Here is a 15,419-nt window from a genome sequence, read left to right as displayed (position 1 = left end):
TATGGATATATATATATATATATATATAATTGACTGAGATGAGCATATGAATGAGATGAAATATATATTATATTTGCATGTGCATTTTGACTATGATGTTCACCTTTTATGGTACTAGCAGGGGATAATGCTGTAAAAAAAACTCACCGTTGACAATCAACTTGTGTTCGATTCATTCTTTAAGCAAGTGAGTCAAACACAAAAGAAAATTTTGAGCTCAATTTGTAAACAATCCATACACATTCAAACTTTTGTTCGATCGTGTTTGGTTCGTTTTGGCTCCAATTATTTCAATAATAAATAGACAACACATAAAAAGTTAAAATAGTGACATCTTTGATATGATATAAAAAATTTATTTTATATAAATATAAAAAACAAAATTTAGGTATTAGATATGTAATTGCATACGAATTGGGTAGCATGGGTGCAAATGTCACTAGCATTTTTACACATGCGATTCATGTTTAGTTTATTTAAGATTGAAGTTTTAAAAAATTTGTTCAAACTTATTTATTTACTAATTTGAACGAACATGATTGAGTCTTAATTGAGTCGAGATTGAGTTGTTCATCGAGTGCATTGACTCATTTACAGACCTACCCCCGCCTTCTTTATTTAATTCCACATCGTGAATGATTTATTTCTTAGTGTTGTGTATATGTTTAAATGGAGAGTACTTTGAAAATTTACAGCCCATATCTCTTGTTGGTTTGATCGGGTTGAACACCTTTTTTGAGCTTATTTCGAATATATCGAGCCTAACATAAATATTCATGAACCATTTCGAACACAAGCCTATTTATAGCCATAAAAAAATTTGAACTAAGCCGAACATGAACAAATAGTGGGCTTGCTCAAGCTCGATTCGTTTACACTCCTAGCGGGGAAATCTAAGACTCCCGTGCATATAAATGAAACATGTTATTGATGTTTGAGGTACCTACAAGTACAAGTTTTAGATGATGCTCACATGATAGATGTATAGATATAAAATGATATATATATGTTATTAATATGGTAAAACACATTGGGTGTTTTGAACTGCCCTGAACTATCATATATTAAAAAGTAAATCGTCTAATGCTTTTCTATTGATTTATAGTAATTATGTCAAACATGTATATTATTTTTTTTTATTATTATTGTTACGTTACTATTATATAATAGTAGGTGTACTTACTGGCTTTTGTAGCTCACTATTGTTCTAAATTTACTTTTTAAGGTTAAGCTTTTCTGTAAAGTTGAATAATAGAGAAGATAATATCTATATTAAGGCGTGGACAACCCGAGTTAAGACATTTAATTTATAGTAGTTGTGGCTCTTTCATTATTTTGGGATGATTAAATTTTAATAATAAAAAATAAAAATATAAAATTGTGATTATCACCATTCGGACCATCTATTCCTGTCCTGGAAAATTTCAAGCCTCGTTGGCTTTTGGAGCTCATTTTTATAAATTTTCTTTTCACAGTTAAGCTTTTGTGTAAAGATGAATGATATAGAAGAGAATCTCTATGTAAGGCATGGACAACATTTCTTAAGGTAGATTTATCATTTGTTTAATTTAATTTTTTAAATTTGTAGTGGCTTTTACACTTATTTTGGGATGATTGAATGTTAGTTATAGAAAATAAAATTAAAAAATTTTGATTATCTTCATCCAAACGTTTGTTTCTGTCTTGGAAAATTTCAAGTTCCGAGCGAAGCCATATTATGAAATTTCTCAACTTACGTACTGAGAATCTCTCTTTTCATAAAAAAATAGGGTGGATTATAAGGGGATTTCAAGGTGTCATCTATAAAATGTGTTGAGTAAACCTTTTCATTGAAAAAATTCGCCAAAGAGAAATTACTAGTGATGTTGTAGATATGGATGCGTGTGAAACCCCCAAGTAGAATGAAGGAATTCTTTAACATCGGAGCGCCTTTTGGTGTACTAGTGGTAATTTCATCAGACACTCCAAAGTTAAGTGTGCTCGTGCTGGAGCACTTCTTGGATGGGTGACCTCTTGAGAAGTTTCACCAATTGGACAAAATTGGAAGGCCATTAGGCGAAAGTGGACAATATCTTGATGGGCGAGAGTTCTGTTACAATGCATGTCACATTCTTCTTGATCGGCCTTTGCAATACGGCATCAATGCCTCGCATAAAGGAAAAGGGTATAGTTACTCATTCCAATGGTAGGATAAGAAAATTACTTCCTTCCCTGTGCTGCAATGAACTTTCCTGACAGTGAATTTCTCATGGTTAAAAGGAATAGCATGGCAAAATTGTCATGCTTGTGGTTGATAATTAAATGCACAATACAACGTTCCTTCAATTACTCACCTGAGATTGAACAAGTGCTGAATGAGTTTTTGAGCTTTTAAATGATAGATATTCCAAACCGGACAAACTCCACTGAGATGTGCAGCACAATATTGATCTAATTTCCAGATCTAGCCTACTTAATTTTTAATATCACGGCATGAGTCCAAAAAATCATGAGACACTTCAAAATATTTTTGATGACTTGTTGGCCAAACAACTGATCATAGCAACCCTCAATTCTTGCATTGTGCGTGTTTGTTGGCTCCTAAGAAAAATGTCGTTTGGAGCATGTTAAATACAAATTTTTCATTCTTAGACTCGAGGTTATCCTTGATAAATTGGGAGGGCTCCGCATCTTTTACAAACTTAACCTTCTATCCTCAATTTTGTACAATGCAAGTGTCTAATGGAAGACTACATTCAAGATGGAAGGATTTCATGAATGGCAAGTAATGTCATTTGAATTGTGTTACATATTAAGCACCTTATGTATACCTAATGATGTAAGTATTGAAGCATTTTTTTTTATAAGTTTGTTGTGGTATACTTCGCTGATATTCTAATCTATGACAAGACAAAAGTAGATCACCATATTCACTTAGTAGTAGACCCTGTATGCCATAAAAAAGAATAAATTGTAGCTCAATTCGAAGAAATGTGTTCTTATCGAGGAAGTATTATCGGGCTTCATCATCAACAGTCATAGCTCAATTTATGTCGTTTTTCTTTCTCATTCCTCGGTACTTATCTTTTCTGCTAAACTCAACTTTTTCGGGCAATTGAGCCTTTTCTGAGCCAGCTATGCAATGTAATCAAAATGTAGCGTATGGACTTGGAAGTTTTGGTTTACTGCAACTCATTATTTTTTAAAATTTGTTCTGCTTTGTAAATAAAATTCAATCCAGAATTAACTCATTGTGTATATATATTTGTTGATCCAGAATCTCTCCCAGCTCGCATCGATCAATTATGATTTGCTTAATAAGGGCTGGAAAGATGGTCAATCAAAACCAGATTTTTAATCTTGCTCTCTCGAAGTTCTCATTTTGTTAGGAGCGGAACAGTGGGGAATAAGAGCTTTGTCAACTATACATTTTCGTTGTAAATGTATGTTCATGCAATATTGCATTCTTTTGCTCCGTTTATATTAAATGTCAAACATACCACGCAATTTTTGTGTAAGGACATATCTAACACCCAAAGTTTAACAGTTACATTTATAACACCCTAGTGCCATAAACCAATGCATGAAAAGGTGTATTTCACATACAAAGATGGTGATTTTGATATGATGTGAAAGATTTGAGTGGTATGCATGTAAATATGAAAGTTTTGGTGTTAGATAAATAAATACATAAGAATTCCATGGCATGTATGTAAATGTCCCTAAATGTTTAGTACCATCCTTATTCTGATTTCCGTCTCATGCAGAGGTAGGAGCTGAATCTGCTAATCCGGAGATTAATCACTTCGCTTTCTTGTGGAGATGTAAAGTTCTATACAATAGTTTTCTAGAGTTTTAGGGTTTGGGACAGTAATGATTTTCCTCTCTCTCTCTCTCTCTCTCTCTCTCTCTCTCTCTCTCTCTCTCTCTCTCTGAGTCCAGGTGACAAGTGGGTAGACAGTTGAGTTGTCGGTTGTATGTCTCATTTGTCCTTGGCTCTTCCTGCGAGGATTGCTAACACGTGTGTAATTGTATTCCTTGCCATGGCACGGTGCTATGTATATGGTTTGGGGCAACTTGTGTGTTTCAGGATAAGCTGCTTATCCTGAAACGCGGCCCGTGGGCCGGCCGCAGGGGTCGGCCCGCGGCCTGCGTTTAGTATAAAAACTCAAACGCAGTTTCTGATAAGTTGGCGAAAAGCGCGAACCAAACGGTATGACGGCGTTTTGAAAACGCCGCCCGCACTTATAAGCTGCCCCAAACGGACCCTAAGTCTTGATAAAATTTTAATTTTGATTTATTTTAAGATCAATGCAATACATCTTAAAAAAATTAAAAATTTTAAAATCTATCATTAAAAGGAAAACATGTGCTCAATATTTAATATAGATTTTCAAATATTTAAAAATTGGTTCTCATTTCAATTTTTTAATTTATTTTAAGATCAATGCAATGCATCTTAAAATAAATTAAAAAAAATTAAAATTTATTATTAAAGAAAACTAAGCACTCAATATTTTAAATTAGATTTTCAAATTTTTAAAAATTGGTGCTCATTTAAATTTTTTAATTTATTTGAAGATACATCTTAAAATAAATTAAAAATTTTGAAAATCTATTATTAGAAAATAAACGGAGTGCTCAATAATTAATAATAGAATTTTATCTTTTAAAAATTGATGCTCAATAAAAAATTGAAAATCTCAGCCAACTTGTCCACTTGATTTATTCTTAGCTTTTAATATAGATATTTATATTTACACGCACAAAAAAAAAAAAAGTAGTACTCAATATTCAACCGGCAGTTTTTCAAATTAGTGGTAACGGTAGCTTCCACGCTGCTGCTTGTATGAAACAATTTTATAGAAATTGAACTTTCAAACGTACGAGCAGTTTATTTAGTGCGGCGACGTTTTGAAAATATACTTGTTTTGATTGGGTAAATTATGTTTTGATAGTTTGTGCGTTTTCGAAACGAAACGTTGTAAATAACGATTTCACACCGCACCGATCTAGGTGCGGTGGTAGCTTTCAGGCTGCGGTCTAATTTTTCCATAAAAATAAAAATTTGTAATAGCTATTCTACCTAGCTTATTAGTAGATTATTTTTAATCAGTTTATCAACAAATTATTCAATAAGCTAAAGCTACCCCAAACAGACCCTTCATCTAATGACAGAAGCCTATGTATGACTGACTTTGTATAAAACAGAAAAATTAACTGTGGGAAGCTAATTGTTTTCTAATAGCGGCAATTACTTTAATACAACTCAATTCTTATGTGATTGCATGTCTTAGAGTTTGTTTGGGGCAGATGCAACTTATCCACATTATGGTAATAAACTATTTATCTTGATAATCTGCTGATAAGTAGCTGATCTGAATAAACTGACTGACAGTTTGGTTTGTGCGTTTGAAAAACAACTGATTCTGAATAAATGACTAATATGTCTCTATTCTGCATAAGTTGTTTAGTTGTTTGGTTTGTATGTTTTGTAAACAGCTGATTTGTAAATTTTTTTAGTTAAATGAAAAATCTGACACACAAAAGTTGTAATGTTATCAACAAAAATTGCAATATCTACTTCTTAGCTCTTTCAGAATCAATTAACCCACTTCAGACTCATTCGACATATACGAACCACCAAAAAATTGCTATTTATAAATTTGCCAACCTTCTTAATGCAACCATATAGGGGGGATAAAAATAAAAATTGATGAATTCATAGAAGAAAAATTTACTCATTTCCCAATCACAAAGAGGGGAATTGGACACTCACATGCATAGAGCGGGGAGGGAGGGATTCATGGACAATAAAATCAATAGACTTAAAAAGTAAAGAAAAAAGTTAAAAAAACTAAATGTAGTAGTGTCCAACTATCAGCAACCTCATTCCAACCGATAAAAAATATTGACCATAACCATTTTAAGCTTCATTTAACATAAAAAACATTGGCCGTCCAATCCTATTACAATCAATAAAACAGATTGGCCATAACCATTGCTTGACTTATTGTGGCCGTCGAACCCCGTGCAACCTTGTCCGATTGGGATAACGTAGAATTTGAAGGGTTGTCAGCCCACCTGAAGAAGCCGCAGACGTCTGGTCCATGTTTCCACCTCTCTATCCCACATGACTGATGATCTGACCTCTTTAGTTTCACTCATTTTGACTGTGCAATAAACATGCTATCATGAAATTAATACTATTCAAGAGAGAAAACGTCAACCAAAAAATTAGATGGAATAATAAAGATCGTGGAAATTGAAAAGAATAACTAATATTGTATAAAGAATGTACTAGGATTGCTAGAAGATAAACAATTAATCCTTAATACATCAACATTATTAGAGTATAAAGAGGCTAAGGCAAGACAAAATATCAGTCATTTGCGATACCAATGAAAGAGTTAACCACAACCACTCAAAGAACTTCACTTTTCCCATCCTACCGATAAACTGGAATCTAAGGGTCTGTTTGGGGCAGCTGCAGCTTATCCAGCTTATGCTGATAAGCAGCTTATCCTGATAATCTGCTGATGAACAGCTGATCTAGATAAGTTGGTTGGCTGTTTGGTTTGTGAGTTTGGAAAACAGCTGATTCTGGATAAATGAATATTCTGCCCCTGTTCTGAATAAGTTGTTTAGTTTGTGTATTCTGCCCTTATTCATAATCACTCCATACACACGATAATACCAAAATGAAATTCATAACTGCAGCTCATTCATTTCCAAATCTTTCAAGAGAAAACAAAGAGATGAAGCCATTAAACTTCTATTTTGCCTCTTTTTGCATCAGCCATCCCAATGCAGAATCAACTTTGATTTCCAACAACCATCTAAACGCAAGCATGGCCATGGTGCACCTTATTCAGAATCTACTAATACAAAAAACCAACGTAGCAGGACAACAATTTTGGGTTATCTATTACTGTAAGATATGCATCCACAAATGAATAAAGCATTAAGCAAATCAACGACCCTCTAATAAAAATAAAATTTTTTCAGTGCGAGCCCCTGTAACATCCTTCAAATTTTCCAGAAAATGTATTTGTAACAACTCCCCAACTCTACAACCATTCTTAACAGAAAATGTATTAGTGTAAGGATCATTGAAAGTGGATTGATGAGCTGCCTCGAAGTTTGGTATTATACTTGAATAAATTCAATTATCTCTAAACTCTCTCTCTCTCTCTCTATATATATATGTATATATTCGTATTTGAATACAGAGTGATTTACATATAAACTACAAAATTCCTATGCTAGAAACCATCAAAAACAAAGAAAATCAAATTGTAGGCTGTAGAGCCAAATCCTAACAAAGAAGATGCGGAATGAAACACGGATCTGATTAGGATATTTCAGGACAAATGAAGAGGAATGAAACGGAACGAAGTGCAACGAAGAGGAGGTAGGGCACGATACTTACCTCGGTCGGAGAGGTACGGAAGGATGAGAAAGATGGGCGTTTCGGCGGTCTCTGTAACGAGGGATCCCTTCGTTGTCATCGCAGTTTCGTCGCGGAAGAGAAGGGATCGCGAGTGGAGGCAGAGCAGAAGCGAGGGGGTCAAGAGATCCGTGCGAAAGGACTCTTCGATGACAACGGTGGAGGTATTGTAGTTCGATTCGCCGGAGGTGGAGGGGGTAAGCTTCTCAGCCAGGTGGCCAGCGGCAAGCTTTGATTCTTCGAAGGGAGGAGCAGTTCAGTGACCGAAGAAGAACGAGGAGCGGCAGGCAGAGGATACGAACGAACGAGGGGAAGGAAATGCTAGCGAACGAGGGCAGCGGAGTAAATGGAGGGGAACGAAACGCAGATCGCGGCCTCCCTTCCACGGGCGGCGTTTTTCACAAATGCAAAACGCCGTTTTTTGATAAGTTGATAAAACGCGTTAAACAAACACAACGGCGGTGTTTTTGAAAACGCCGCCGCACTTATAAGCTGCCCGAAACGGGCCCTAACATAAACTTTAACTGAAACACCTATATTTCACATTACTCCAAAGATATCACAAATTTATACAAAATAAACCCATCTATATTTCAAGTTATAAGAAAACAAGATAATTAAGAATTTTCATACACCTGCATATGTATATATGAATTAGATGTTCATGCATTTACGCATCTAGAAACTGAAATTTTACTCCCATTTTTTCAAAACTCATCAAAATTAATCCTTCATTTGTGAGGAAATTGATTTATGTACAAGGAATTACCATTTGAAGTAGCAGATATGTGAATATATATGGATTGGATAGAATCCCATTGAGATAAAAGTATATGAAATTAGCAAGGCATAAAAAATGAAGTCCTGAGTAAGAAGATGATTGTACAGCAACTTTGTGACCCATCTGCAAGACAAACAGACCTAGCCAACACTGTCAACCATCGCCAACTTAATCGGCTGAAACAGAAACGCGTAGATACAAAATGGGTTTTTATTTCTTATTTTAAAACATAAAAGATCAAAAAAAAAAAAAAAAAAAAAAAAAAAAAGCCAAGGCAGTCATCTAAACCAGAACAAGCCACGATCATCTAAACAATAGTTTAGGGTTTAGGGATCCAAGACAATCATCTAAACGAGAAAAAGCCACGATCATGCCAGAATGTCAATTGCAAGATAAGTAGTCAAGATTGCCACAGATCATCATAAACAACATTACCCTTGCGCTTAGGTTTTACGGCAATGAGGGGAGGGGAGGGAGGAGAGGAGGGAGGAAGAATTTTTTTACTAGAGTAGAGCAGCTTCTCGGCGATATAGAAGCGGCGGCTAGGCACGGTCGATGGAAAATCTAGGGCGCCGATGGGGGTTAACGACGAGAGCATGGGCGTAAAAGCTGGTGTGCGAACGCGATACGCAGGGTAATGCCATAGTCCGCGTTTAGTTTAACTGTAAAACGTTGTTTTTAAAAACACTATCAAAACTCGCTAACCAAGCAAACGAGGCCGTGTTTTAAAAAACACCGTCATATTTTTAAGCTACCCCAAACTGACCCTTACACTTAATTTTATATTTTACATTTATACCGCTTAATCTTTCATATCACATTAAAATAATCACTACGTTAATTTTTAAAAGTGAAATATATTTTTTATCTGTATGATAAGGTGAGATATATATATATGTACGAGTTTATGTGTTAGATATATAAATTCATATGAATTAAGTGATATGTATGTAAATCTTCCTTTTCCTTTTATTTATTTACATCAAGTAGGTTTTCCACATCATTTTTACTTAAAAAGCAAGTGGTGATGGTAAATTATATCCTTTATATTGAGCACATTTTGTATATTAATTATTAAATGTGTAAAGTGTATTTATTTTATGGTAACCGATGAAGCATACATTGTGTAAAGAAGTGTTGATGTCTGGCAACATGATGTAATATGGATGCAAATTTGACATGGGATTAACCATTGGCTGTGGAAGATGAAAAAAAAAATTGTTAGGATATTTTGATGGCTTCTGGTAATTTTATAATATATGTTTGTAAAAGTGGTATTTACATGCATACCACACATACTTGGGGCTGTCAAAATGACTCGTTGTTCGCAAACAGCTCGTGTTCAGCTCGTTTAGAAGCTTGTGTTTGATTGTTCGCTAAATGAGCCGAACACGAACTTTTTTTTGTCCTCGATATATAAATGAGCCAAATACGAACAAAAGTTTGTTCGTTCGTATTCGACTTGTTTTGGCTCGAAATAGTACTCATCAAATATATATCGAATAAGAACAAAAGTTTGTTCGTTCGTATTCGGCTCATTTTGGCTCAAAATAGTACTCATCATATTATATATATATATATATTGATGAGTTGTAATTTTAAAAAAACTTAATTGGTTACAAGGCTACAAATATTTATAATCAATTAAAATTATTAAATAAAAAATAAAATAAAAAATATTAAATTATATTTTAATGATTGTTTTAATATAAATAATATAATTTAAATCTTACCCCAACCTTTAACATCTTACGGCTACACAATTACGGTTGTCAAAATGACTCTTTGTTCGCAAACAACTTGTGTTCGGCTCGCTAAACAACAAACGAGCCAAACACAAACACACTTTTATGTGATCGAAATATAAAGGAGTCGAACAAGAACAGTGATATTTTTTAACAAGGCTCGCTCGTGTTCTGCTCGTTTACACCCCTACTCATACCTAGAATTAGTTTAGCCATTTATATTACAGAGAATTTTCATATTACATCAAAAATGTCACTTCTTAACTTATAAGAAATCCAATATACATTTTGATGCATAAATAAAATTGCATATATGTAAAAATTAAAGTTTGGGTGTTAGATAGGTAACAATATAGTAATTAAGTCTGATGTATGTAAATCTTATTTACTAAATGTCTAATATTGTAATTGTAGTGGAAATAATTTAATTAAATTATATTCTATCTCAAATTCTAAGAAAATTTCAATTTAATGTGGATCATTTGATAAAGTATTTTGAGATTTTAGCTAAATTTATTGAAATCATCTTCTAAAACTATAAATATGTCCTCATTCTTAACTTGAAGGGGGAGGTGAGGAGAAGAAAATGAGCTAACTACTAAAATTTAACTCTTGAAGTCTCGATCATTGTCGTCGGTCACTTGAGATTGAGGTTGACCACTAGAGTTTATCACAGACCACCAAAAATAAGCATTCACGGCAACTAACAATTGTTACAACCACCTACGGATGTTAGATCCACCAAATATGACTTTCTTAGCTGAAGCCGAGCACTTATTGTCACATATTACGATTCTTGTAGCATAGTTATAATTGTTGTCAAAATCCTATTGTAAAATTATGATCCTGAATTTTTGTTATATCTTCTTTCCTAATTCAAGAGAAGAAATGATCTTTGTACTTTCAATATTCTAGTATATAATGTTGATTAAACTTAGGCCTCGTGATTTTTTCTCTATTTAGGGGTCTTCCCTATCTAAAGTAAATTTGATTTTCCCTAGCTTCTTTATAAGTGTGTGTTGAAAGTTATATTGGGCTAAGACATAGGATTTCTCTAACGTTGAGAATTTCTTAGTATGCAGCCACAATAATGTTTAATTAGAATAATTTTAACACAATATAAGTAAAAATTTGAAGGAACAATGTGCAATCATAATAAAAATGCAGATAACAATTTTGGAAAAATATAATACAGCTATAATAGTTATATTGCAACATGGTTGCTCTTCTATGTTTTAGGTGAGTGTTCTAGCACTTCATAATGATAAAACTAATATCTTGTCATATTATTTATTAATTGATATGTCCCTAAAAAATTATGTTTATCTGCTCGAATCTCAATGTAATGTTGCTTGAAAGCTTAATAAATTAAGTTTGAAAAGGACTACACTCTGATTTATGATCGAGTGAAAGGGTCTTAGGGAGACGAACCAAATGACACAAAAAACAATCCGACCCGAGTTCACGTGGCCTCAGATCATGCACTTAAAGTATAGTTGAAAGTTTGCACTTAAAGTATAGTTGAAAGTTTTGAAATAAATTTTAGGAGACTAATGATCTCTAAATCTAGAAAAAAATATTTCATCCGAACGTCCAGACGACCAACCATTGGCGGTCATGTCTCCCGTCGATGACGTGTATGGCGACGTTGCCGTCGGTGCTTGACTGTTCGGACGTGCAGTGTCTGAACGGAATATTTTCTCCTAAATTTGGTGAGTTCATGGTCAAATTGAGTTTCTCAGCGAGTCGAATCCAACGAGTCTCGGCGAGTCAAATCCAACGAGCCTAAGATCACTTAATTATGACATCATTAAGTTACTTAAATGCTCATAAAATATTATCCAATCGAAGGGTTCACTTTAGGTCATCCGATGGAGTGTTACATATTCATACAATATTTAGATAAGATGCTACTCATAAAATCTATAAAATAAACTCCACTCTTTTTATGAGGGGGTATGGACCTGAAAGAGAAAGTTTAAAGAAGAGAATTATTGAGCTCCACCACTATCAGGCCACCGTTAACACTAGTGGTCGCCACTGTCGTACCCATGTCACCTCTGCACAACCATCGCTCTTAAGACATCGCCACTGCGGAACATTGTTGCACTGCCATCACTGTTTGTTTGCCGCCACTATCAGACCACCATGTTGTCATCAGACCACAGTTGTCTGACCGCTATTGTTGCCATACCATTGATGTCTAACCGTTGTCATTGAGTTGTCGCCACTATTAGACCACCATTTGTGTAGCCCTTTTCCCACCTGTCGGTCAATGGTTGTGTCTGTAAGCACCAATTTTTAGTGAATCCTTCAACTAGACCAGACCTCGTGATTTTTTCCCTTTTAGACTTTACTACGTAAACATCTTATGTTGTTTCTGCCCATCATTTTTTATTAGCTGAGTGTGTGTTAGATTCTCATGCAATGCTAGGACGTTAATTAACCGCTCTACTACCGTTAAATCTCTTGCACGCATCAACATGATTATAATAAATATTTGCATGCCTATCAAATCATTAAAAATGAGTCAATTCATAAAAAGATTTGAATATATTTGAGCATTACTCAAGTTATGATCAAACCTTGTCAAATGTGCTCGAGCATGATTCAAATGTTAATTATTTGAATATGATCAGACATTGTTTAAAATTAGTTTGAATGTGATTCATACTTTGCTTAATTATAGTACAAATATGATTGTAATAGTACTCGATGTGATGTGTAATGCATCCTAAGGTTAAGTCATTAGTATGTACTTAACATGGTATGAACCAAATTTGAATCCTCTATCATAATTTCATACCTTATATATAACCACCTTGATATTAATTCAATTTTTGCTTGTTTATTTAAAATTTTAAAATATTTTATTTTATTTTTTGAAAATAAGTCATGATGAAATTATGAAATTGTGCATCAGTCTCTTTCATAATTTTACTATTATCTGCCGAACATTTGTAAATTAAGCTATTTTATATTAAATATCACTAATCACTGTCATGTAACTAAAGTATAGGATGCCACATATGGCTGAGCATATGATGACAGTTGAGATGATGATGGAGAATTTGGCATGTTGCCATCCTACCATACATGATTATTAACGTGTTAAACAACGATTTAATGTGATAACAACTCATGTTCGCATCAAATTACCTCGCTTTTTTTAACAAATGAAATCATGAATGGAATCAACATATTTTTTTTTTCAATTTTTTATCAATATAACATTCAATCATCTTATCTTGATCTAGATTTATATCGTATTATTCGCGAGCTCATAAAGTATGAGGGAAATCCTATTTTAGAAGGAAGATATATAAGGAAATGGTGGATGTGTTGCTAGAGTTTGTGTCATTTACTCTCTCATTCCCAATCCACAAGAAATTACTTGTGGAAGATAGGCATTGCTTGCTTCATGGGTCTCCGAGGCCCCTAAGGTATAAGGATCCTTACGTCTTATCCATGTATACAACAAACCAATACACATAGATAGCTAAAAGGAATTCTAGCCTCCTTTATCTCTGCTAATAACCAATTGTGTTGGGGACCACTACCATTCTCTAGAATACTCTATTTCTCATTCTATACATACATACATTTACTTTAATAGAGTTAAGGGGACATCACACAATTACTTTTTCTTTCTATTTATTAGTGAGTAGCTTCTCACCTATAGTCATTCTATCTGTGCATATTCAATACAACAACCTATACTCAATTGCCATAGAAGTATAACATGGTATTAGAGAGTCAAAGAAGAGGATCAAGGTTCTTTATATTCTTTAAAAGCGCTAAATTGTCTCCGCTCTTTCCCTCCTCTCCTCTCCTCTCCTCTATTGCCAATGTAGGTGAATTCCGCACAAACCATTCAGGAAGCTGCCAACGGGTCATTCGACATGACCGAAATCCTCATCCCCACATCTCTCAAGTTTTTTTATGTTCAACATAAAAGCCATAGTTAATTTCCAATTAACCACAGATAATTAGCCAACGTGAAACCTCAAATTTACAAGCCCTTCAAAGCCAACAGAATTGAGGGATTCCTTCATGGAACCACTAGTTGTCATACATCCAAAATCACAACTTTTAATGGCCAATCCATTCCCAATCGTAACTTTCACTGATGACAGCTCATAAATCAAAACTTCTTCATAGCATTTTACTCCACTATATCCCCACTATTTTGCCCTACATTCTTAACCATGAATCCACCAATGACATTCGAAAAACTCTTCAATCTCGCTTGCAATCAACTAATTGATGTTGTTTATTTCAAGTTCAAAATGAACTCCACCATATCTCCATGAAAACCAAACTCTGTGCCAATACCTATTGACAATTAAATCCCTAGTTGACAACATCAAAGGAGTTGGATTACATATTGATGAATAAGACATTATCCTTCACATTATCAATGGTTTGTCCACATCTTACCAATCCTTCAAAACAACAATCTGAACCAAGTCAAAACCAATTAAGCTCAACGATATGTACTCCCTTATCTGCAGCAAGAAGATAAATCTCTTGGCAGAAACTGCTAAAGAAACCAATTCTAACACCATGACCCTATTTAGTACTTGTGGCTGCAACAATGGCCTTCACGGCTATGGTCGGTATTGACATCCACTTTTTTGATGCAACATAGCAAAACCTCGTTATTAAGTAACACAACGCTATAGTTGGGTTTTATACCATCATGGCCATACTCCGAGTCGATTGTAGTCAAATCAGCATCGCCACGGGTATCCTCCGCCATGATGTTCACTCCTGTGGCACGAGGTTGTTTCTGGCTGATACAAATATTCTCGTGACATAGATTGTTGATGGGTTTGCTCCATACGTGTTTGTGCCTTAAGTTTAAGGTTTAGACAGACACAATTCATGATTAGAACTATCGTTCTAAGCGACAAGTGTATGATTCACCTTTTTGAGCTATTTCTAGACGTGTTCGCGACCTTTACTGAGGTCATAAGATTGTAACTGCTCATATCTGAGACTTTGGAGATTCCTACGAGGCTCGAAACTCCTTTGACAAACTTTTCCGAAAGCCAAAATTTTATGGGGTCTGGCATGGCCACACCTAATTCTGGTGTGGCCACATCTAACCAGTAGCGTGAGCACGCATATATTGGGCATGACCACACCAAAGCATCCCTAAAGCGCTCTATGTCCCTTGACCGGTGTGACTATGTGGCCAGACAGTGCCCCCAGCATAATTATGTCGGGCCTCAGACGTAGCAACATTAGGCATCGATCCGTGACACTTTGAACAGTGGGTGACCACGCCTAAGCTCGGCGTGGTCACTCCGCCATAACTTGTTTAGCAATTTTTGACCTTTGGATCCTGGTTTCCTGCTGGTGAGGCGGCCATGACCAGGGGTCCTCCTCCTTTTTCCTGGTTCTCTACCCTAAAATTCCATAAAAAGTTTTTTGGGACCATGTTAAATGGGGAAGGTGG

The 15,419-nt window shown here is 34.8% G+C and overlaps 1 long non-coding RNA gene across 2 annotated transcripts in view; it reads left to right on the top strand.

The window, feature by feature from the left end:
- The window catches only part of LOC110025833, a 16,847-nt gene extending 12,942 nt beyond the window's left edge, over window positions 1–3,905 (top strand). For both annotated transcript variants that reach the window (XR_002294157.1, XR_002294156.1), the window contains exons 4-5: window positions 3,257–3,422; window positions 3,747–3,905. This is a non-coding gene — a long non-coding RNA (uncharacterized LOC110025833). The remainder of the gene's footprint in view (window positions 1–3,256; window positions 3,423–3,746) is intronic.
- Window positions 3,906–15,419: the final 11,514 nt, after the last annotated feature.

The sequence above is a fragment of the Phalaenopsis equestris genome, unplaced genomic scaffold, assembly GCF_001263595.1.
Source record: "Phalaenopsis equestris unplaced genomic scaffold, ASM126359v1 Scaffold000333, whole genome shotgun sequence".
Lineage (NCBI taxonomy): Eukaryota > Viridiplantae > Streptophyta > Magnoliopsida > Asparagales > Orchidaceae > Phalaenopsis > Phalaenopsis equestris.
This window is presented reverse-complemented; position numbering and strand designations above follow the sequence as displayed.